At 38.9% G+C, this 24364-nt stretch overlaps 1 protein-coding gene across 2 annotated transcripts in view; it reads left to right on the top strand.

Annotated features, from left to right (window-relative positions):
- The first annotated feature begins 295 nt into the window (after nt 1-295).
- The window catches only part of Acsl4 (acyl-CoA synthetase long chain family member 4), a 93488-nt gene continuing 69419 nt past the window's right edge, over nt 296-24364 (top strand). Inside the window, exon 1 of one of the 2 annotated variants that reach the window (XM_074063338.1) lies at nt 296-387. The gene's annotated coding sequence lies outside the window, so the exon portion shown is untranslated. The remainder of the gene's footprint in view (nt 388-24364) is intronic. The other variant, XM_074063340.1, reaches the window with a different exon arrangement.

A 24364-nucleotide genomic window follows, 5' to 3' on the forward strand; every position in this document is an offset into this window, starting at 1 on the left:
GAGCCGTTAGCCGCCTCCGCGCCCCGGCAGCACCCCTCCTTCTCAGCTGGAAGCGCGCTGGGCTCCGCCTCTTCGGCTGACGTCCTGGGCAAGCGGGGGCGGGCGCGTGGGTGGGCCGAGCAGTCTGCCGCCTGCGATTCGGCCGGCTCAGCCACACCACCGCGCGCCCCCGCTCCGCCCGCCCCTCCGGGCGCGTCTTTTCCGGGCTCGCGCCGCGCCCCGCCCCCGCAGGCTGTCCGGGTGCGCGCGCGGCTGCTGCGGCTTTTTCTCCGGCCTCCGCGAAGCTCCTCTCCTCGCCCCAGCGCTAGCGGGCACGCGGCTCCTCTCCGTGAGCTTCCCGAGGGCCGGGTGCCGGCTGCTGCGAAGACGTGGTGGGCAGCGCCTTGGGTAAGTACCCCTGGCTGGGGAGGCTTGCGGCCCCCGGGACCCCTGCCCCGTGGGTCTTGGGGTCCCAGCTGTCGCGGGGTAAGCGCACATTACCTGAGCCGGGAGGAGGTGGGGTGGGCATTCCACTTCCCAGAAGGGGCTGCTTTCTGGTGGAGCCCTGCACATCTATCTGCCCGCCTCCCCCGACGCCGGGAAGATCCCCACGGTCACTATCTTCTCCTTTGATAGAATCTGGGGTCCTCGAGAACCTGGCCTGCTTCTTCCTGTCGCTCCAGGTACCCGGAGGTCCACAAGTCATCTTCCTGATCGGGTGCTAGGGTTTGTCATGACCCTATTGAGAGGAGCACATCAAGTGCCTGTTAGACCTCCAAACGACCTTTAGGGCTCCCCTAGACCTCAGTTTCATTGTGACCCCTCCCAGTCGCTCTGTGTCTGAGGATCAGGGGATCTCTCTGGCTTTACACGCATCCGCCCTCTCGAATTTGAGGGATGCCTTGGCTTCCCTTTTCCTTTTAGCATCCATACCTTGATGAATGTTAGAAAACAGCTGGGTTCTAGCAGAAGCATGCACCCCCTGTTCTTTCTGTCTACATCCCTGCTTTCAGTGGGCGCTGTATATTTAGTATTGGCTCTATTCACTTCCTCTTCCTCTCATTTGAGTGCCCGAAAGAACTGTGGCTGATGTCTATAGATATAGAAAAACCTAGGAGAATATGATTCATTGCCTAACCCCATCAAGGGGTTACATATTTGAAATAAGACGTCATTTCTCCGTTTTACTCCAGCATCTCCTCTTTCGAAGGCGAGTTTTCACCGTCTTGAAATTAATTTGCTTCATTCGCTCTTTTCACCTTAAAGAAAAGTCAGTGCTCCCTTTGAGAAACGAAGGTGAGATGCTGAATCAGTGTAAAATGGCATTGAAATGAATCCTGTTGATAAAGTGAGCACTTTGCTTTATTGTGAGTGACTTAATCAACTGCTTAGTTTCCTCTTCTGGAAAAAAAAAAAGAAGTCCAGCTATCGTACAGTTGCACTCGAGCATAATGAAGGTTTCCTCTCGTGGTTTGACTCTTGGACCTCTGAACTCATGCTTAGTAACATGTTGCTGAATAACAGACAGTTAACCTGATGAAATTCCTATTTTCCATTCTTACTTGTTATTTCAGTTTTTGTTTTATTTTGCTTCTGACAAGAAAGAGTTTTCAATGTTGATACATAAAGTAGCAAGTGGAGATTCAATTATAGTACTGCCATGAGCATATCAATCAAGATTTTTAGTACTGTGAGGCCTCTTCTTTAAATTGTAAAATAGCTCATCTTTTCAATTTTAGCTGCTAGAGCAGAAGACCTGTTAGACTTCTCTTAGAATTAACACCGTGCCCTTTAAGTGGGGGCTGAAATATTAAATTACAGGTTTGCTTTCACATTAGAATAAAGTACCTTTTGGTCCTGATATGAGAAGCAATGAAAATCCATGGAAGGTGTAATGCAGCCGTGAAAAGTCTTGAGTAAACTCGTTTTTGTGCTTTTTTTTTTTTTTTTTGAAAAGCACAAAATTGATTCAGATTAAGATTTTTGCTTGAGTGTCTTGGGTATAGATGAGATGGATGGAGAAAGAAGATTTTTGCCCATTTTAGTGAGAAGAGAAATGAATTGGGACTCTGGAGAAGCTCAGAATTCAGTCCCAACTGTAGCTACATGTGGAACCTTGGTCAAGCCACTTACCTTTCTTAGTTTTCACATCTATAAAGTAAGCATCTTGATTTGAACTCTGTATTCTTATGCTGTATAAATATGATATATGTATATAGTTAATGTACTTTACATTAAGGCTATGACATAAATCCAGTTACACTAGCTGTTTAGTGAGGGTTTTTTGGCTGTATTGGGATTTGAACTCAGGGCCTCATGCTTGCTAGGCAGACACCCTACCACTTGAGCCACTCCACCAGCCCATACCAGCTGTTTAAAACATTTTTCTGTCACTCCAGAGGAACTAATACAGAATCCTTAAAATGACAGGTTATCATAAGCAGGGGATCAGAAACCAATGTAAAGATCATTGATTTGGAGATGAATCAACATGGGTCATGACACATGGGTACATGAAAGCAATAGTAGGAATCTTTCTGTGTAGCTATCCTTAACTCAACTAACAAAATCGCTTTGTCTTCCTTATTATGCTTATGTCTTTTCTTCAACAAAATTAGAGATAAGGGCAGAACAGGTTCTGCCTGGAACTGAGGCGGGGAGGGGGGAAGGGTGGGGTAGGGTGAAGGGAGAGGGTGGGGAATGGGGGCAGTGGGGAGAAATGACCCAAACAATGTATGCACATGTGAATAAATCAACAACAAAAAAAATTTTTCTGAAAGATCTGCATATATTAGCTTAAATCTGGATATACTTAGTTATTAATTTATTCTAACTTTATGAATTACTACGTATGGAAGTCTATACATTAGGAAGTAGTTTTACAAAAGGCAAGTATTATATGTTGTATATAGTTTATAATATATATTACATATGTAATATACATAATATACATTATATATTATTATACATTCCACTTACAAATGAAATGTATATATACCAAAATGAGTTTGAAACATTCATAGCTTTTAGAACCTTGTAAGGGAATGTATATATACTGCCTTATAAATGTAATTAGCTGGAAACTTTAAAAAAATATGCAGACATTTCATTTATTCTGTTTATTAATTCATTCAATTCTTTTTGTTCCTTATCTGTCACTTACTTTGTGCCAGGCCCTCAGGATATGATGGGTAAGAGGACAGCCCCTACCCTATGAGTTTATAGGTTGGGATGGTTGTGGGGTTGTAGAGAGACAGATATATGTGCAGTTTATTTATTAAGAATAGCAAGGGCCAAAATTAGGGGCATAAATAAAATCCTGGGGAAATTAAGGCTTCATAGAGGAAGAGGAGATGTTTGCATTAATTGCAGCCCTTGGACTCTTTTCAGCGTGACTTGTTTGCTTCCTTGATTTTCAGTTGCTGAACCTTTATCAAAAATAAAACATTTCTTTGTTTACTCCTTTGACTAATTTTACATATACTTTTTCATTTTTTCCTTTTGCCTTTGAACGTTGACATACTTTTAGATTATCATACAGTTGTGAGAAACAATACCCATTATCTGATTTCCCCCAATACCAAGTAATTGAAATAGGTACAATCTATCCATCTTATTCAGATTTCACCGGTTTTCGCATGCATTCATTTGTGTGTATACAGTTCTATGCAATGTTATGTGCATGTGACCACCACAGGCAAGCTACTAAGCAGTTCTATCACCACAAGCATCCTTTGTGTTACCCTTTTATATTCATAGCCCTCTCCCTCTCTCTCTCCCTGACTCCTGGCCACCAGTGACCTGTCTTCCATGTCTGTTATCTTGACATTTCAAGAACTATATATATATATATATATATATATATATAGTTCAAGAACTAGGTAGTAACCTTTTGATATTAGCTTTTTTTTTTTTCACTTGGCACAGTTCCTTGGAGATTAAGGCAGGGAATGTATCCTTTATCAATAATTTGTTGCTTTTCATTATTAAATAGTGTTCCATGGTGTGATTTCTTTTTGTATTTTGGTGGCTCTGGGGTTTGAACTCAGGGCCTCATGCTTGCTAGGCAAGCGCTGTACCACTTGAACCACTCTGCCATCCCATGCTTTTTAACCATTCACCTGTGAAAGGATAGCTGGTGTTTCCAAGGTTTTATTTGTTTTGTTTCTGGTCTGTTATAAACAGAGCTGTCATGAACAGTTATGTACAGGTTTTTGTGTGAGCATAAATTTCTATTTTTCAGTACAATTGCTGGGACGTATGATAGTTTCATGTTTAGTTTACTGAAGAACTGCCAGACTGTTTTCCACAGTGTCTGTACCATTTCACATTCCTATCACAATGTGCAAATGTTCCTCATTCTTGTCCGTACTTGATGTTGTCGTATTTTGTATGTTAGCCATTCCAATAGGCATGTGGCAATATCTACTCATAGTTTTAATTTTCAGTTTCCTGACAGCTAATGATGTTGAATGTCTTTTCATGTGCCCATTTGCCATCTTCTTCAGTGAAATATTTGTTCACATCTTTGTCTATGGATTTTTTAAACTGTTGGGTGTTGGAGGTTCTTTATATGTCTTAAATACTAATCCTTTGTTGGGTGTGTGGTTCGACAGTATGTTCTTTCAGTCTGTATCTTGTCTTTCCAGCCTCTTCACAGGGAATTTTGTAGAACAAAAGGCTTTAATTCAGATAAGGTCCAGTTTATTAATTTTTCCTTTTATGGACAGCTTTTGTGGTCAAGAGATCTTAGAGTTTTGTTATTTAATTTTATTCCCTTCTATTCTGTGTAGTATCAATTACTTTTCTGCAATCAGTGTGAGCATATTCTTTCTCAACAATGCTGGAGCTGAAATATGTTCTGTAACAAGTGGCCTAGAGTTTATCATGTGTATACATACTCACACATACTCTCACATATTAAAATGGCTGCCATCCTCCTTTTTCTGCCTTAAAACTATGATGTTTACATCACCAGGCTGTCAAATGCAATGTAAAAAATTGTGCTTTAAAACTAAATGGAAACCTGATATGCCAAGGAGGTTTTTGGTTTCACTTTCTAAATTAAAAATATTTTGGCAAAACTATAGTTTTCCATCACATATCTTGTTACCTAATCCAAAGAACAAATGTGTGATCTCATTTAAACATACCTTTGAAAGTCTGTTTCTGCATTTTAAGTAGTGAAGTTACAAATCATGACTGTATACTTAATAGGCTTTCTCTAGTTACTTTATCAGAATAATAAATAAAAGATTATTGAATTTGACTGTTTAGGCTGCATATTTTCCTTTTCATAATAGCTACTTAACATTCATTTTAACTGTTTTTGAAATAAATATTAGGTTTAAATTATGCTTATAATTTTATATTTAAAATTTATGTGTTCATATTATGAGAACTTATAGCAAAAGGTTAGTGATTAATTTTGAGAATATTCATTTTTGCAAGGTACTACTGGAATTATCACTTGGCCTTTTGTTGTTGCTATATTTGCAGCTAGGGAAATGGATTCTTATTTGAAAAAGATCAAACTTTGTTATAAGGCAGGGACTTGCAAAATACTCCCTGTGGCCGAAACCTGCCTACCACCTGTTTTTGTAAATAAACTTCTATTGGAACACAGCCACATCCATTCATTTATGTATTGTCTGGTTGTATTCACAGTGCAACCTTATGGCCTGCTAAGCCTATTTACACTTCTGGGCCTTCATAGAACAAATTTGATGAATCCAGAGACAAGGCAACCTTATAAATTACCATTTTTGTATATTCTAAAGGAAATTTAATAGACTTTTGGTTATATTTCCAGGGGACATTGTGCTTCAGAAGATTGTCTTCATTTTCCTGGCTAAGCCTGGCAGCTGTATTAAAGCATGCAAAGAGAGCTGGGAAGGTTGATTTTTGTTGTTGTTGTTCAAAGTGGGCTATTTCAATGTGAATGTAAATTTACATGTGTGGCAACAAGTAAAATTTAGACAGAGGCCTATGTAGTCATGATGCCCTTTAGAGATCTTACTGTGAGCCAGAGTGGAAATGAGTAAGCCAGTTATGGCAGCCCTTTTGCTCCTGAAACTGCTATATGAACTTTAAATACATAGTAGGATAAAGCTATCAAACTGAATTTACACTGTTGTTTATTATATTGTTTGCACAGCTTCCTTCTAAGTTAAGGTCATACTATAGTTTTTTAAATGCCCTATGTGGGATGTTAAAAATGGAAATGGAGTTAGGACAGTTGGCTTTACCTTTGCAAGGAAATGGATCCTCACCTCCCCTCATGCACAGAAATAAAGGAAATATTTTTAAAGCATAAGTATATTTTTTAAAACTTCTGGGAAGCATAAGATACCACAACAAAGTTAAAAACACAAGTGGCAGACTAAGGGAAAATAGCTTCTGCATATGCTGTAGAAACTTTAATTGACTTCCGCTTACCTGACTCACCATATTAAATGGCGATCTTCCTTTCCTTTGTAAAATATACTGTGTGCTCTTAGTAGGTTGGCCTCATTATTCCAGTGTGCTTGTGGACCCACCAATAGGGAAGATGTTTTTATTAATAAACCTGTATAGGTTGGTTGTACATGCTTTTTTGTTTGTTTGTTTTTGATTTTGTGGTGCTGGGAACAGAACCCAGGACCTGTGTATGCTAGGCAAGTACTCTACCACTGAGCTACATTCTCAGCCCATGATTTTTAAACATATAATTTAAAAAATATTTTAATAACCTTATAAAATATGACTGGGGAGAATTGGAGTTCTTACTGAAAACTTTCAGATAAAATGATATGATGTCTGGAATTTGCTGCATATTTTATGGGGGTGGACAGTGGAGGTGAGGAATGGGCAGTTGTTAAAGAAAATGCAGCTCAGCACATATGGATAACTTTTGAAGCTAGGTGAAGGTTAGTGAGTTCATTATAATGAAAGAAATTGAGTTAGGAAGAGTTACTGAAAGTTGCTAAGAAAAATACTGTTGAAGGAAGGCAGAACACATCCTGTCTCTGGGGAGTTGGTACCAGTGGGAGGGGGGAGGAGGTGGGGAAAGGACGTAGGAGGGTGAATGTGGTGCAAACACTGTGTACATGTGTATGTAAATGGAAAAACGAGACCTGTGGAAACTATTCCAGGAATGGGGGGAGAGAGGGAAAAGGGGTGAATTCAAGTATGATGTATTTGATAGAGGTAAGAACTTTTGTAAATGCCACAATGTACCCCCACCCAGCACAACAATTAAAAAAAGAAAAAGAAAAATACTGTTTAATTAGGTATGGGTAAATCGACTGTAAAAGATTTATGTAAAATAAATATAAAAATGTTCTGCACTCACATTGCTTTGCAAGTATTTTCAGTTCTTTGAAGCTTTGCCCTAAGGATTCAGATTAAATTTCTTTACAATCCATAGGCCTGGGTTAAAGAAAAAGGTTATGACTTTTTGGCCCTATATCAAGTGTTTGGTGAATGAGTGTACCTTTACCACTGATAAAATGAAGATAAAATTAAATGTTTGTCATAACATTTTAAAACTAATTTTTCACCCGAATTGACCTTTTAAAAGAAATAACCAACTGTTCCAAATCACATTAGATAAAGGGCCTTTCACTTTATAATCTGCATAATCTAATGAGGGTCTACAGACCCAAAGGAAAAAGGTGCCCATTAGAAAAAGGGGTGTAGGATTATGAATGGGCATTTCCCAGAAGAAGAAATAAAAATGATGAATAAAAAAAGAGAAGATGCTCAAAGTCCCTCAATTAGGGAATTGTAAGCCATTTTTTAACCAAATAGTTTGGTTGGTATAAAGTAAATGTAATACTTTTAGCAAATGGGTACTCATATGCTATAAACCTGTTTTTTTATAAAGAATGCCTACATTCTCTCATTTAAAAATGTACATGTATTTTAATCCAACAGTTCTGTTAGAAAACATTTCTAGGGAAATATCTGCACATGTATAGAGAGCTATGTAAGGTTTCACTGTAGTGAAACTGTTCATCAGTGAAAATTTGGGAGCAACCTATATATCCACTATTAGGGGAATGATTTTGATAATAAGCTTACTATAGAATACTGTAGAGTAATTAAAGAAAAACTCTTCAGACAGACCTATATGGACTGACATAGGAGTTCCAGAGTATGGTAAGTGAAAGAGAGGTGGAATGGAGTCATACAACAGTTTTACACCAGGATTCCACTTATCTAAAACCAAACAAACTTTATTATGTATATAGATAATAAAAAAGGTCTGATTGATAACACACTAAGAGTAGTTATCCCCAGAGGAAAAGGCTTCCTTATGGAAGGCAGTATAGGGATACTTTTACTTTTTACAATTCCTTAGTATATTTAACAATTTACAGTTGCTATTTTGTTAGTTCTTATACAGATTAATAAGAAACATTTGCACACTGGAGCATACTTACAATATGATTCCGTTATTTTATAGCAACACTGTGCTAGATATGGAATGGTTTGCACCCAGTAAGTACTCAGATTTTTAACAAAAAACAAAACTTTTCCTCCCGTTGTTGAAATACTATTTATATTTTCTAAATTTTCTACATGGAAAATATGAGGAAGAATAAAATCACCAGAATCTCATACATAGATGCATTGTTAACTTTCTGTTACATATGGTTATATATATGCACGTGTATGTGTGGACATTTCTATGCACAGGTGCAAACACACACACATATATATAATCTTTGTACAGAAATGGGTCCTTGATTTGTAACTTGGTTTCTTTAACTTGACACTATACTGTGTATCTTTCAAGATCAGTAATTCTGAATTAGTGAAAAAGACATCTGGTGAGAAAAGAACATTGTGTCATGTAAATATAGTGTTTTAGTTAAAATAATTTGTTTCTAGGACAAATTATACTCTTGGGGAAAAATGCTATGGTCGCCAAAAGTAAATAAGCAAAGAAGTTTTAAGTTTCCAGTGTTGAGCCAGTTCAGTTCTGTTTTGAATTTAACTATGAACATGCTACAGTTATGTGTCAATAGTTAGGATATATTATGAGAAATGTGTCATTAGTTGATTTTGTCGTTGTGCAAAGAGAGCAGGTTGTATTTATGCAAGTTGATTTTGTCATTATGTGAACATCACAGGTTGTATTTACACAAACCTAGATGGTATAGCCTACTATGTCCATACCTCTGCTTTCCTATGATAGCTTGATAATTTTGTTTACATCAGCATCACCATAAACAAGAGTAATGTGTTGAAAACAGCCTTGCTAGGTGATAGGAATTTGTGAGCTCCATTGTATTTCCTGTCATTAATGAAAATGTCATTACGTGGTTCTTGACTATATTTAAGTTGCAGTTAAAGTGATGATGTGTAAGTGCAATATATTGAAATGTCACAAGGAAGCTTTTTTATGTGAACTTGGGTTTTAATGAAGATTATAAAAACTGAACCTGAATGATTATTTTTGTTTAAAGAAAAACCAGTTTCTTTGTCCACTGTTTGGCTAAAGGTGTGCATGGTGAAGTTCTTTATTTTGCAACTTAGAAATGTAAAAAAAAAATCTAGGTATCTTTGTCTAAGATATCCCTGAGTATACAGCATATAAATTTGAGTATTAGGAGGACTGTGTTGGAGGATCAAGTTTGATTTGGGCAAGTATGTTTGTATGCTGCTTCCTTGAATCATTTTAGAGGTATGTATTAAGCAAATCCACTGAAGGTTCATTATTATCACTGAGCTTATATTGTGGGATTTAGAGGCAGAAATATGTTAGTTAATTTTGTTGTTTTTGAGCCAGGGTCTCATAGTATAGCCCAGACTGGCCTCAAGCTCATAATCTTCCTGTAAAAATTCAGCCTTCCAAATGCTGGGATTACAGGTATATGCCACCATGCCTTGCTAAAATGTTATTTTTTATGAAGACTTTTTGTTCCTTTGATCATTTTTCACAAATTTTATAAAAGAAGACTATACCTTGTGGACAATTATGTTAATGTGAAGGCCTTGCATATCTATTCACATTTTTGTTGTGATGACTGAAACAGTCCCTCTTTTTCAAGACTAAGACTGTCTGCATCTTGACCTTTTTGAAATTGATTTAATAGCTGGAGGATTTTCTTTTCATAGAAACTGTCAAATTAGCAGACTTTACAGGGGAGTCAGACTAAAGATTCTCTATTTCTCACTTGATTAATGAGAAGGGCATATGAAATTAGACTATTAAAAAGGTGTTCAAAATGTTAAAGGTGGATTCTAGTGGTTGTTTTGAGGTTAATGCAGTGGGGGAGACATGGTGAAATATCTGTTTTAAGTATTCTGTTTATTACCTTTAATGTGTGCTCAAACTATTTTAATACTATAAAAATGTAATGATAGAGTTTTGAAGGACCACTTCCCTGGGGGTACCTGAATGATGTGTCATAAAGAAAACCCAGAGAAACGGACAGAGCTGTTACTGCTGAGAAGGTAGTGATTGTTCATTGTGCTCAGAATATGTTAGTCATTGCTGCTTCTCAAATGAACCGAAAGCTGAAAAGTTCTGTCAGACAGGAAACAGGAACTTGGTGAATGAGCTTAAAATTCAGTCATGGCTTTGAGAAGAGAAGAGAGGACACACACTAATATTGCATGGGTTGAATCCAAGTAAATGAGGTTGTGTGCCACATGGTCTCAAAGATATTACGTTGAGAAATAGCCTAAGAGAATAGTTGGAAAAAATTTACAGAAGGATAGAACAGGACAGAAGTAGTCATAACTATTGTCACATGAATTTGTTTTAGACAAGTAGAACAGAAAAGGGAAAAGCAGGCCAGGGGTAATGATATTACTATATAGCTGGAACCAGAGACTTCATGGTTTCAGAATATTTGAGGTGGGGAAGGAATCAGGTACCAAGGCAAGACCAAAAAGGTCTTCTGTGCCCAGACAATTACTTATGTGGTAGAATTTTGTGAAGTTAGTTTCTATAACCTGGAAACTAGAAAAGGTAGGATTCAGGTGTACCTTTGATGAATTATGCTACCTTTAATTGGGAAGCTATGTAGTGTCTATTTTCCCAAATAGAAATGTCAGTATTTGCATACTCATTCAAATATGGTTACGTGTTACACATTTTTAAGCAAAATGACTACCTCCTGAGGATGTTATATGACTCAGAATTTCCCTCCAGAAATTTTTGGACTGCTTAAAACCACTTAGATCGTGTTTTTAATGTCAGATATAAAGATCAGTATTTTTATGTGGTAGCAAAGCAGGTTTTTCATTTATATACATATTTACATTAAATTTTAACATTTCATTGATAACCAAGAGATTAAAAATTAAAATATTATTTGTGGGGAACGAACTTTCTTTAGGAAACAGTCCCCAAAGAATTCAGTAGTTTCCTCTTATCTGCAGTTTCACTTTCCACAGTTTCAGTTACCCGCGGTCAACCACAGTCTGAAAATATTAAATGGAAAATTCCAGAAACAAACAATTCATAAGTTTTAAATACCCTTTATTACAGCTTAATGTTTGAATTGTTCTATTTTATTAATTGTTATTGCTAATTTCTTACTGTGCCTGCTGTGTAAATTAAACTTTATCATTGGTATATATGTTTAGGAAAAGGCATAGTATATCTACAGTTTGGTACTATTCACAGTAGTACCATCTGAGGAATGTCTTCAAACCTATCAGCCATGGATAAAGTGGGGGGGGGGCACTCTATTTTATGAAAGGTGGTGTCCCTGAAAGTACAGGCTTTTTTAGAAGAGACACATGAAAGATGAATACTTTCATGGTGAATCCCCTACCTCTTTTTTTAATTCCTGTTTTAAATGGACTTCCCTAGTATCATTTTTATAGCATAGCCATGTCTTTGCATTTCTTTTGGGACTTGCTTGGCTAGAACTGCATGACTGGTTACTCTCAGACTCAGGAGTACAAACTAGTAGGGTTAAAAAGGCATTGGCTCCAGCCCTGCCAGCTCTCTTGAACCCTAGCTCAGTTGGGGTGTAATAGTGGGGTATATACAGACATAAGAGCTCCTCAAAGGTGGCAGCTCCCAGTGGTGGGGTAGCTCCCCAACCCCTGTCTCATTTTGTGGTTACTGTGCATTTATGCCATTCTTGTTTGGTTACATGAAATATTTCTGTGGGGTGATAGGCTTGTGATTACAATAATATTTAATAAAATTGGCATTTTTGTTTTTGGTTGTACTGGGGTTTGACTCACAGATTCAGTCCTGCTAGGCAGGCATTTTACCATTTAGCCACACCTCCAACCCTTTTTTTACTCAGGTTATTTTGGAGATAGTATCTTGCTTTTTGCCTAGGCCAGCCTGGACTGTGATCCTCCTAGTTGTGCTTCATGCCATAGCTGGGATGACCGGCACATGCCACCATGCCTAGGTATTGGTTGAACTTGGGTCTTAAGACTTTTTGCCCTGACTGGCCTGGAACCACCATACTCCTGATCTCCGCCATGTTTGAGTCAACTGGCCAGGCTGGGAGATTTGTTCTGAACACAAGTTTTAGATAACTGATGTTTTTCTAAAAAATTTAAAAAGAAAAACCCTAATCCTAGATACCATGCTTTTGTATGTATATATGTATGTATGTATATTGTGTATGTATGTTTGTGTTTTAGCTTCAAGGATAAAGTATTTCCTTATATCTTGTTTCCAGTTTTTCTCTACTGGGGAAGACTGGTGACTACTGCCTACCTACCCACCTTTGATTGAAGGAGCACCTTGCATAGGGCACTGCCAACAGAAAAGAGGAGGTAGATACTGTACTAGGGTGTTCCCAAAAATGAGGGGAAAGTGACAGTGAATATGGTCTATAGGCAGAGTGTACCTTGGGTTTTGAGAACCAGGAATCTGAAATCCAGTTTGTACTTAAAAGACATATTTTAAAAAGTAAGTTGGGGCCTAGGAGTTCCTTAAGCTAAGTATTGAGAAACTCTGCCATGTGTGATGATCACAGTCTCCAGTGACAATCTGTAAAATCGAGTCAAAACTCTGTCATTCTTTTTCAAAGGTGAGATTATTGGTTTTAACACTTATGTGCTACATTAATTAAATGTGAACAGCTCATAAAATAGGTAGTTGACTTTGGTTACAAAGACTGTTTTTCAACCTAGATTTCTCTTACTTTTCCTCGTTCCTTGCTAAGGAACAAACATTTAAGGTCTTTTTATCTGTCTAGTCTTTTCTGGATGTTATAACAGTTCGTCACAAAAACATGGAAAAATGTTTCTTTTGGATTGGGAGGAGTGACTAGAAATTTAAGATTGAAAATTAGTTCTTGAATTTGTGAACTCTAATGATGACCACCTCTACTTTCTTGTTTTTTGAGTCAAATTGGCATCCTCCTGCCTTAGTCTCCTGAGTGCTGAGATTGGACTCTGGAGTTAAACAAAATAAATTTAAGGTTGCACAGTTACCTGTTTGGGTTGCACAATACTGCGCTGTGGAATGACTCTCTAAGCATTTGGAGTTTGGTCCTTGACCAGGTATGCAGCCTTGCCATGCTATTGCTAGACTCGGCCTCTACTCCCATCTGCCCTGATTTTACCGTTTGGGTCCCATTGCTGCTGAAAGATCAGGATGTTGCCTGAACTTAGCACAAGACTCTGAACCTCAAGTATAGTGTCCCTGGAAACCACAAGATAAGGGTTTGAAAGCATTTTGGTAATACTTTTTCTTATTTTTTACAAAAATACAGCTGGCCCGAAAGACACTGTGTTTATAATCAGCAGAGCTTAAGATGATGTGTGGTCAGAGAGAATTTCACAACCATCCTGTGTTGACCTTAGTTTTGCTTTTGAAGAAGAGTAAGCAGCACATTGTTCCATATACGTGAAAAAGCAAACTATCTTCTTATCTTTTTACTGCTGTTGACATTAGTTGTAGATGCCTCAGAGAGGATTCAATTACTGCCTAGTTTAAAGATGATATATTTGAGATTAAATAATCAGAGAAGTAACTGCAAAGGGTTGTCTTAAAGGCACTTTACATTGCCAGTGCAGCAGAAGCTCAATGCATCAGGGATTTATAGGTAATATCTAGTAGTAGGAAATACCAGCATTTGAAATTACAGCAGGTTTGTTGGCTGACCTTTGTATGGGGATCTCTAACTCCTCTTCCTTACATAGCGTTTCATTGCTCAGGATCTTTTAGTACTCTAGTGATTCTCTTGCAATCTGTTCTTATTTTTATTTTATTTTATTCTGTAGTTTTGAGGATTAAGTCCAGGGCTGTGAGGATGCTAGGCAAATGTTGTACCACCCTCAGCCCAGAATTCTTGCTTTGGCACTCTGTAGAAGTACCTTATATTAAGGCATTTGAAATGCTTAGGTAATGAAACTTTCATTGACTGTGTTCCATGGTGGGACTCACCTATTCTAAATTTTACCCTTGCTGGAATAATATAACCAGCAGGAGTGTTGTTTGTAACAGCTAGCTAGTCAGTAGATGAACTTGATCAATACCTTTTAAGTTTTGTTTGTGTTTTTGACACTGTATTTTCCCCCTCTAATCTCTCTTAAAATCTCATTTTCATCCTTTGCCCCGTATATCTTTTCATGCTCAAATATTTGAAGGAAACTTTTCTTTGGTGGCATTGGGGTTTGAACTCAGGGTTCACACTTGCTAGACAGGCGCTCTTACTGCTTGAGACACTCCACCAGTTTCACTGAAGGAAACTTTATTTCATTTATTTATCTATTTTTGCAGTACTGGAGTTTGAACTCAGGGCCTATGCCTTGAACTACTCCACCAGTCGTTTTGTGTGATGTTTTTTTTTTTGAGGTAGGGTTTTGTGAACTATTTGCCTGGGCTGGCTTTGGACTGCAATCGTCCTGATCTCTGCCTCCTTCGTAGGTAGGATTATAGGTGTGAGCCACGCGTGCCCAGCTGAAGGAAACTTCAAAAATTCACTCTTAGGCAAGCCAGCTAATACCTAAGCAGTAACAGGTATAACTGGATAATGGCAGAGGGTAGCCAGTATTATAAACTTGATTTTGGTGATACAGGAGTTGGAACTCAGGGCCTTGCACTTAGTAGGCAGTTGATCTACCTTGTGAGCCACACCACCAGCCCGTTTTGCTTTTTTAAAAAATTTTGTTTGTGTTTTTATTAGGATGTATTCATTATCCAGGGGGTGATTCGTAGTGACAATTCCGATTAGACTTACATTGTACATTAGTTACATTGCCCCATCGTCTCTCCCCCTCAACCCCCTCTCCACCCACTTAAAGCAATTGCAAGAGGTTATTTCGTTCTGTTTCATATAGGTATATGAAGTCCATCTGCCTTATACTGTCACCTTACTCTCCTTCCTTCACCCTTCCCCTCCCACTGTTACCTCCCACACTATACCTATTTCACAGTCCTGGCTTTCATTATTAATATTTAAGTTGTTGTTCAAAGGGGTTTCTCAGTGTATGCCCACTGTGGGTGTACTTCACTTTGATCTGTTCAGCCCCTTCCATTACTCTCTCTTACCCCTTTACCTCCCAACCCCTGTTTTTCAACGGCTTTCAGTACACATCCTTATATCCTCTACCTTCACATAATTATGGTATGTGAAATTACTGATGCTCTATCGTTCTCTTTCCTTTCTCTCTTTCCCTGAGTTCCATAGAGTAGTTCCACTGTTACAAACATGTTCTGCATCTGAGTTTGTATGTGGTCATGCTTGATTTTAATGTCTATGTTTACCTTTGGATCTATCTTTGACATAAGAGAGAAAATGTGTCTTTTGTGTTTCTGGGCCTGGCTTACTTCACTTAACATAATGTCCTCCAATTGCATCCATTTACCTTCACACCACATGTCATTATTCCTTATGGCTGAGTAATACTCCATTGTGTATATATTCCACATTTTCTTGATCCATTCATCAGTTGTAGGGTATCTGTGTTGTTTCCAGAGCTTGGCTATTGTGGGTAGTGCTATGATGAACATTGGTGTACAGGTGTCTCTATTGTATCCCATCTTACTTTCCTTTGGGTAGATGCCCAGGAGTGGTATCACTGGATCATATGGCAGTTCTATCTCTAGTTTTTTGAGGAATCTCCATACTGTTTTCCATAGTGGTTGTACTAACTTGTATTCCCACCAGCAGTGTATAAGGGTTCCTGTTTCACCACATCCTCACCAGCATTTGTTGTTGTTACTACCATTGATTATGGCAATTCTAACTGGGGTGAGATGAAATCTAAGTGTTGTTTTGATTTGCATCTCTTTTATCTCTTTTATCAGGGAAGTTGAACACCTTTTCATGTATTTTCTGGTCGTGTGTACCTCTTCCTTGGAGAATTCCCTGTTTAATTCATATACCCATTTCTTCACTGGGGTGTTGATTCTTTTGGGGTTGAGTTTTTTGAGTTCCCTATAGATTCTGGATATCAGTCCCTTATCAGATGAGTAGCTGTCAAAGATTTTGTTCCATTCTGCGGGCTATGTCTTGAGGCTTATGACTGTTTCCTTTGCAGTGTAGAAGCTCTTTATTTTGATGGAGTCCCATTTCTTCATTGTTTTTCTTAGATGCTGAGCCTTTTGAGTTCTGTTTAGGAAGTTGTTCCCTATACCTATCTCTTCAAGTGTACCCCTACCACTCCCTGGAGTTGTTTCAGCGTTTCAGGCCTTATATTAAGGTCTTTAATCCACTTTGAGTTGATTTTGGTGCAGGATGAAAGTCAGGGATCTAGTTTCAGTCTTCTACATGTGGATATCCAGTTTTCCCAGCAGCATTTGTTGAAAAGGCTGTCTTTTCTCCATCTTGTGTTTTGGGCTCCTTTGTCAAAGATCAATTGGCTGTAGATGTGTGGGTTTAAGTCTGGATCTTCTTTTCTGATCTGTTGGTCTTCATGTCTGTTTTTGTGCCAATACCATACTGTTTTTATTGTTATGGTTCTGTAGTATAGTTTGAAGTCAGGTATTGTGATGCCTCCAGCATTGGACTTTTTGCTCAGAATTGCTTTGGCTATTTGAGGTGTTTTGTGTTTCTATATGTATTTCATGATTGGTTTTTCTATTTCTGAGCAGAATGTCATTGGAATTTTGATAGGTATCGTGTTGAACATGTAGATTGCTTTTGGTAGTATGGCCATTTTCACAAATGATCCATGAGCATGGAAGTTCTTTCCATCTTCTGATGTCTTCTCCAATTTCTCTCTTCAGTGGTTTTTAGTTTTCATTAAAAAGGTATCTGGTTTCCTTCGTTAAGTTTATTCCAAGCTATTTTATTGTTTTTTGAGCCTATTGTAAATGGGATTGTTTCCTTGATTTCTTTCTCAGTCTGTGCATTGTTGGTATATAGAAAAGCTACTGATTTCTGTATGTTAATTTTGCATCCTGCTACTTTGCTGAAAGAGTTTATGATTTGTAATAGGTTTTTTTGGTAGAGTTTTTGGGGTCTCTTAGGTATAGGATCACGTCATCTGCAAATAGGGATAGTTTGACCTCTTTCTTCCCTATTTGAACTCCTTTTATCTTTTACTCTTGTCTTATTGCTCTGGCTAGGAATTCCAAAACTGTATTGAACGGGGATGGGGAAAGCAGGCAGCCCTGTCTTGTTCCTGACTTTAATGGGAATGGTTTCAGTTGTTCTCCATTTAGTATGATGTTGCCTCTAGGTTTGTCATATATAGCCTTTATTATGTTGAGGAACATTCCTTCTATTCTTAGTTTCTTCAGAGCTTTTTATCATGAAAGGGTGTTGAATTTTGTCAAAGGCTTTTTGTGCATTATTTGAGAGGATCATGTGGTTTTTGTCCTTGTTTCTGTTTATATGCTGTATTAACGTTTATGGATTTGCGTATGTTGAACTATCCTGGAATGAAATTGACTTGGTCATGGTGTATGTTCTTTTTGACATGTTGTTGAATTCTGTTTGTATTTTGTTGGGAATCTTTGCATCTATAGTCATTAAAGATACTGGCCTATAATTCTCTTTTCTGGTTACATCTTTATTGAGTTTTGGAATGAGTGTAATGCTGGCTTCATAGAATGAGTTTGGTAGTGTTCCTTCATTTTCTATTTCCTGGAAAAGTTTGAGGAGTATTGGTGTCAGTTCTTCTTTAAAGGTTAGGTAAAATTTGGGTATGAATCCATCAGGTCCTCAGCTCTTCTTTGTAGGGAGACTATTTATTACTGCTTTGATTTCATTACATGTAATAGGAGTATTTAGGTGTTTAATATCTTCTTGGTTCAATTTTGGTTGGTTATATGCATCTAGGAATTTATCCATTTCATCTAGATTTTCCAGTTTACTTGAATATGAGTTTTCAAAGTACTCTAATGATTCTGCAGATTTCACTAATATTTGTGGTTATGTACCATTTTTCACCTCTGATTTTATTAATTTGGGTCTTTTCCCTCCTCCATTTTATCATGTTGACTAAGGGTTGTCGATCTTGTTAATCTTTTCAAAGAACCAACTTTTCGTTTAATTGATTCTTCATATAGTATGGTTTCGATCTCATCGATCTTGGCCCTGATCTTTATTATTTCTCTCCGTCTGATGGTTTTGGGTTTGGTTGGTTCTTGTTTTTCAGGAGCTTAAGTTACATCATTAGGTTGTTTGCTTGAGAGATCTCTGTTTTTTTTTAGTGTAGGCACTTATAGCTATAAACTTTCCCCTTAGCATGGCCTTTGCTGTGTCTTACAGATTCTGGTAGGTTGTATTTTCATTTTCATTGGATTCTAGGAACTTTTTGATTTCTTTGTCCACCCATTGGTTTTTTCAGCAGTGTGTTGTTCAGTCTCCATGTGTTCGAATTTTTTCTGGGATTTCCTTTGTTGTTGAGGTCTAGTTTTATTCTGTTGTGATCTGATATGATTCAGGAGGTTATTTCAATTTTCTTGAATTTTTTGAGACCTGCTTTATGTCCTAAAATATCAACGAGCTGCAGAAAAGAATGTGTATTGCCTGGTTGTTTGGTGAAATACTCTATAGATATCAACCATGTCTATTTGGTCTAATGTGTGGAGTAGCCCTGAAGTTTGTTGATCTTTTGCCTGGATTATTTACTTATTGGTGACAGTATGGTTTTCACTTCTCCCACCATCACTGTGTTAGCGTCTATCTGTGCTCTGAGGGCCATTAGAGGTTTTTTTTTTTTTTAATACAGATGGGTGCCCCTGTGTTTGGTGCATATATGTTAAGGATTGATATTTCCTCTTGATGGAATTGTTCCTTTAACTGATATGAAGTGACCTTCATTGTCTCTTCTGATTGATTTTAGTCTGAAGTCTACTTTTTCAGATCTGAAATAGCTACTCCTGCCTGCTTGTGGGGTTCATATACTTGGAAACTTTTCTCACCCTTTGACTCTAAGCCAGTATTTTTTTTTTAAATTTCTTCTTCAGTGAGATGAGTCTCTTGTAAGCAACATATGGTTGGGTCTTGTTTTTTTTTTTTTTAACCTAGTTTGCTGGTCTATGTCTTTTGATTGGGGCACTGAAGCCATTCACATTCAGTGTTAATTTTGAGAGGTGCCTGTTGTTTCCAGCCATTTTTATTCACCTGTTGTTTAGTTTTACCTAGTCCTTGTTTACTGGTCTGGCTTGCTCAAAAGGGTTTATTCTTTCTTGAGTCTTCCTGTCTCACTCTAGTTTCTTCTTCTACATGTAAAAGTCTTTTAAGTATCTTCTGTAGTGCTGGATTGGTGGTCATAAATTCCATTAGTTTTTCCTTTTTGTGGAAGGTTTTAACTTCTCCTTCAGTTATGAAGGATAGTTTTGCTGGGTAGACTAGTCTAGGTTGACAGTTGCTTTCTTTCAGGACCTGAATTATGTCTTTCCATGACCGTCTTGCATTTAGAGTTTGAGTTGAGAAATCTGTTGTTATTCTAATGGGTTTGCCTTTATATGAGACTTGACTTTTTCTTTTGCAGCTTTCAGAATTCTTTCTTTGTTCTGTGTGCTGAGTGTTTTGATTATGATGTGTCTGGGGGATTTCTTTTTTGGTCCTGATGGTTTGGTGTTCTGTAACCTTCCTGCACCTGGGTGACTCTCTTTCTCGAGGTTAGGGAAGTTCTCTGCTATTATTCTATTGAATAGGTGGTCAGTGCCTTTAGTTCATATCTCCTCTCCTTCTACACCCATGATTCATACGTTTGGTCTTTTGATGGTGTCCCAGATATCTTGCTTGTTACATTCATATTTTCTTAGCATTCTTTGATGATCTTTTACTGTTTGATCTTATTCCTCTACTTTGTCTTCCATTCCTGATACTCTATTTTCAACTTGCCCCACTCTGTTCACCAAGCTTTCAATGAGATTTTTATTTGGGATATTGAGTTGTTTATTTCAGGTTGATTATCTTTTAGGGTTTCCATATCTTTATTGATTTCCTCTTTCATATCCTGGATAGTCTTCTTAATTTAATTCATCTGTTTGTTTGTATTCTCTTCAAGCCCATTTAATTGTTTATTCATATCCTCTTTGAGGTCAAATACTAGCTTTTGTGCTTCTTTTTTGAGGTCATTAACCATTTTTACTATTTTTTAGAATTCATTATTTGATATCTCTCCCTCTACACAGGTGTTTAAATTCTTAGTGGTGGAATTGGCTTTTGATGGAGAGCAGTTGTCTTGCTGTTTCATTCTGCATTGAGATTTATGCATCTGGAGTTGTTTTTAGTTAGGGTTTTAATCCCCCTCTGTGAGGGGAGTGGAGGTCCCACTCTTTGATGGGGGTGCGGGGACTCTCCTGCAATCACAGTGGTGAGTGCTGGATCTCTGTGCACTGTGGGAGGCAGGCATCCTAGCACCTGCAGAGTAGCAGATTGGAACTCAGTGGAAGAGCTGAGATTCCAGCTCTTGGACAGGAGAGACAGGACTTTCCTGCAGGGAGTTGGGGGCTCTCCAGCTGTCAGGCACAGTGGGGAGCACTGGGCCTCTGTGCACCTCAGAAGGCAGGCCTTCTGGTGCTACTCAATGGGTAGGTTACAGCTTTATCCCCTCAGTGGGGAATCTAGCGGTTTTGGTCTTTAAAGGAGAAGCAGGGGCTCTCCCATGGTTGGACACAGTGGGAAGTGCTGGGCCTTTTTGTGCCTTAAGGAAGCAGATCTTCTGATACCCAAAGAATGGCAGATTACCACTCAGTAGAAGAGCTATGTTCCCATTCTTTGATGGGGCAGTGGGGGCTCTCCCATGGGAGGACTTGGTGGTTTGCACTGGGCCTCTGTGCTTTTGTGGGAAGCTAAGCCCCCTGGCACCAGGACAATAGCAAAGTGTGGAACCTGGGGTTCACTTGTGTGTGTTGCAGCAGGCTCCTGGCACTGGGTAGTAAGTTGAGGGTGCCTGTGGGGCAGCAAAGCCGGCAGGCTTGAATCATCTGGTGCCCACAATGCAGTGGATGCCCAGGAATCTACTTGTGTTGTGGCATGGGCTTCCAGGAGCTATGGCAGCTGCTGCAGGAACCAGGGGTACCAAGCCTTCAGGCAGCGGGAGCCCTGGGGCCTGCTTGCCAGCACAGGCTACCAGGAGCCACAGCAGCTGCTGTAGGCACTGAGGAGCTAAGCCTGTGGGCAGCAGGAATTCTGGGGTCTGCTTGCCAGGTGCTGGCTTCCAGAAGTCACAGGACCTGTTGCAATCATGGGAGAACAAAGCCTGTGGACAGCAGGAGCCCTAGGGCCTGCTTGCTGGTGTGGGCTGCCAGGAGCCATGGCAGCTACTATAGGCATGGGGGACTGAAGCCTGCGGGCAGTGGGAACCCTGGGGCCTGCTTGCCGGCACAAGCTTCCAGGAACGTGGTACAGCAGCTGCTGCCCACTGGGGAACCAAGCCTGCTGGCTTGCGCCTTCTGTTAACGCATGTAGCACCCAGAGCCCTGGGTGCTGCTTATACAGGGGCACCAGTTTTCCCGGCTTTTCAGGGTGAAGGTAGCAGGTCATGTAGTTGGGGGGAGTGTGGATCCCTGAATTCCTGTGTGTGCCAGGAAGCAGGACTTACTGCTGAGCAAGCTCTGAGTAATGGAGCCTGGAGCCACTTGGTGACTTCAGGGGTAGGGGATTGGGAGTGTTGAGCTGCAAGTCGTTCTTCCTGTTCTTCCTACGGTTAGTTGCTTCTGTATTTGAGGATTCAGAGAGGTCTTTGTTTCTTGTTGGTTATGGGGCCCCTGTGGGTGCCTTTTGGGGTTCCCTGATCTTCCTTCTTCAGGGTGGTTAGTAGCCACTGGGGTATAGGGATGTCAGCAACCCGCCATCTTGTTCCGGAAGGTCGAATTCAACTTTTAATTAACCCATTTCCTGATTCTTATGTGTCCAGGTGACCTGCCTGAAAGTAAAAAGAAATCACACAGCTGCTGGAGCTGTGTAGCCTGACTACTCTCCCTGCAGCAGATGCCTGACAAATATGGCAATAATGTGGTAGGCACCGTCCCATTTTGCTTTAGTTACTTTTTTGGTAGGGTCTCCCTTTTTTGCCTTGGCCAGCTTTCGACCAGGATCCTCCTACTTACATCTCCCTTATGGCTAGACTTACAGGTGTGAGCAACTGTGCCCAGCTTTATTGGTTGAGATGGGTCTTGCTAACATTTTGCCTAGATGGCCTCAAACTGAGATCCTCCCAATCTACCTCCAGAGCAGATGGGATTGTTGGAATGAACCACTGCACCTGGCTTTGTTATTAACTTTAAAAAGTCTATAATCATCTGGTTGGGCTATTATTATAGGGTTGAGGATTGCCTCATGGGTGACCTTCCTTTCCTATTCAACCCATATATCCAACTCTCTGTGTTAGGTTGCTATCCACTTAAAATACTGTCCATTGAACAGTTTTGTGAGGGCAGAGCATAGCATATACTCATTGAATGTTTCCTTAACAAATGCATTCATGTGCACTTGTACTACTTGGAAACTAGATTTTAAAATGTGTTATGAAGGAAAAGGATTGTTACTGGCTATTCTTAACTTTTAATTCCTTCCCTCTTCAATTCTGCATATTGTTATGGTAGATGGTCTTTAGCTATGATTTTTACAAAACCAAATAAGCAGAGACTTAACCGTTTTTTCCTGCTTGAGTCAGTGTGCTCAGCAGGGTGACATCACTTCCATATTTAGGAGAGGCCAGATGATACAGTAATAACTGCTGGAAGGTGTAATGGCTTACTGCCAAATAATTTATTTTTACCACATTCTTGTTTGTATGTAAGGATGGCTTAGCCAAATGGATTCTTTCTTCTAGATTGAAAACAATTGGCTTGTATTTATTTTGTATAAAATGTGATATTCATACCTGGCCTATTGTTTTTAAATAAACATTTAATTTTGGAATAATTTTAGGTATATAGAAAATCTACTAAAGATAGTTCAAAGGCCCCATGTGTAATTTTTAACTATCTTCCCCTAATGTTAACAGTTTATATAGCATAATACTGGTGTAATACTATTAACTAATCTACAGAAGTCACTTGGACATCCCTAGTTGTTCTACCAAAGTTTTGTTTCTTTCTGTTTTAGGATCCAAATATATTATACACGTTTATTCTAGAAAACATATATAGGTAAAATGATAAAAATAACACCAAAATATGGGTAATCCTTCTACTCAGAAGTAGTTGACACTTTTGCTATACATATGTTTTCCTGTGGAAAATATCAGTACATTACACACACACACACACACACACACACATACACACACATACACACACACACACAGACTTCCCTAAAAGATAGACTGCAGAACATATTTTCATGCCATTTTAAAATTTACTTTTTTACACTTAAATATAGCATTTACTTTTTTTTTTGGTTTTAGCCTCTTCCCAAGGCTGCTGTTTTTAATATAGTTTATTCTATATCCTCGTGTATTTTGTTTTATCTATGTCTTTTCTCAGTTAATTCTTTATTAATTTAAGTAAAAGACCAACTATGTATTGTCATCTCCCCCTCACAAGCCAGACAAATATGACATACTCGTATCAGTAGCAATGGCTTAATATATGTGTATGTTAAGTTGAGCCATTTGAAATTGCTGGTTATGTATATAACCGATTTTTGACTGCTGATAGTTTTATATGGTTCAACCTAAAGTTTGAAAACAGTTTCCAGGTTATTAGGATCCCCTTCTCCCTGTCTCACTTCACTGAGAATCTCTGCATTCAGAATAGTGAGCTGACTCTGAAATCTTTTGATTAGGCAAAAATATCGATAGCCCACTTTCCAGGAGCTCTGACAAACACAATATCCCCAACTAGGTGGCAGCCTTGGAGAACTTGAACTCCAGTGAATTGCTCCTGCCCAACTGTATATTGGAGATAGACTCCTGAGCTCTCAATGTAAGCTCTGCAAGACAGCCGGATGGTAATCCTGGTTTCAGTTGGGTGGTGGGTAGCTAGAGGCACTGGCGCCACCCAGTGGCACCTTCTAGACAAGCTGCTTAATGCTCCTGTGCTCTCCACAAG

The sequence above is a fragment of the Castor canadensis genome, chromosome X (assembly GCF_047511655.1).
Source record: "Castor canadensis chromosome X, mCasCan1.hap1v2, whole genome shotgun sequence".
NCBI classification, from domain to species: Eukaryota; Metazoa; Chordata; class Mammalia; order Rodentia; family Castoridae; genus Castor; species Castor canadensis.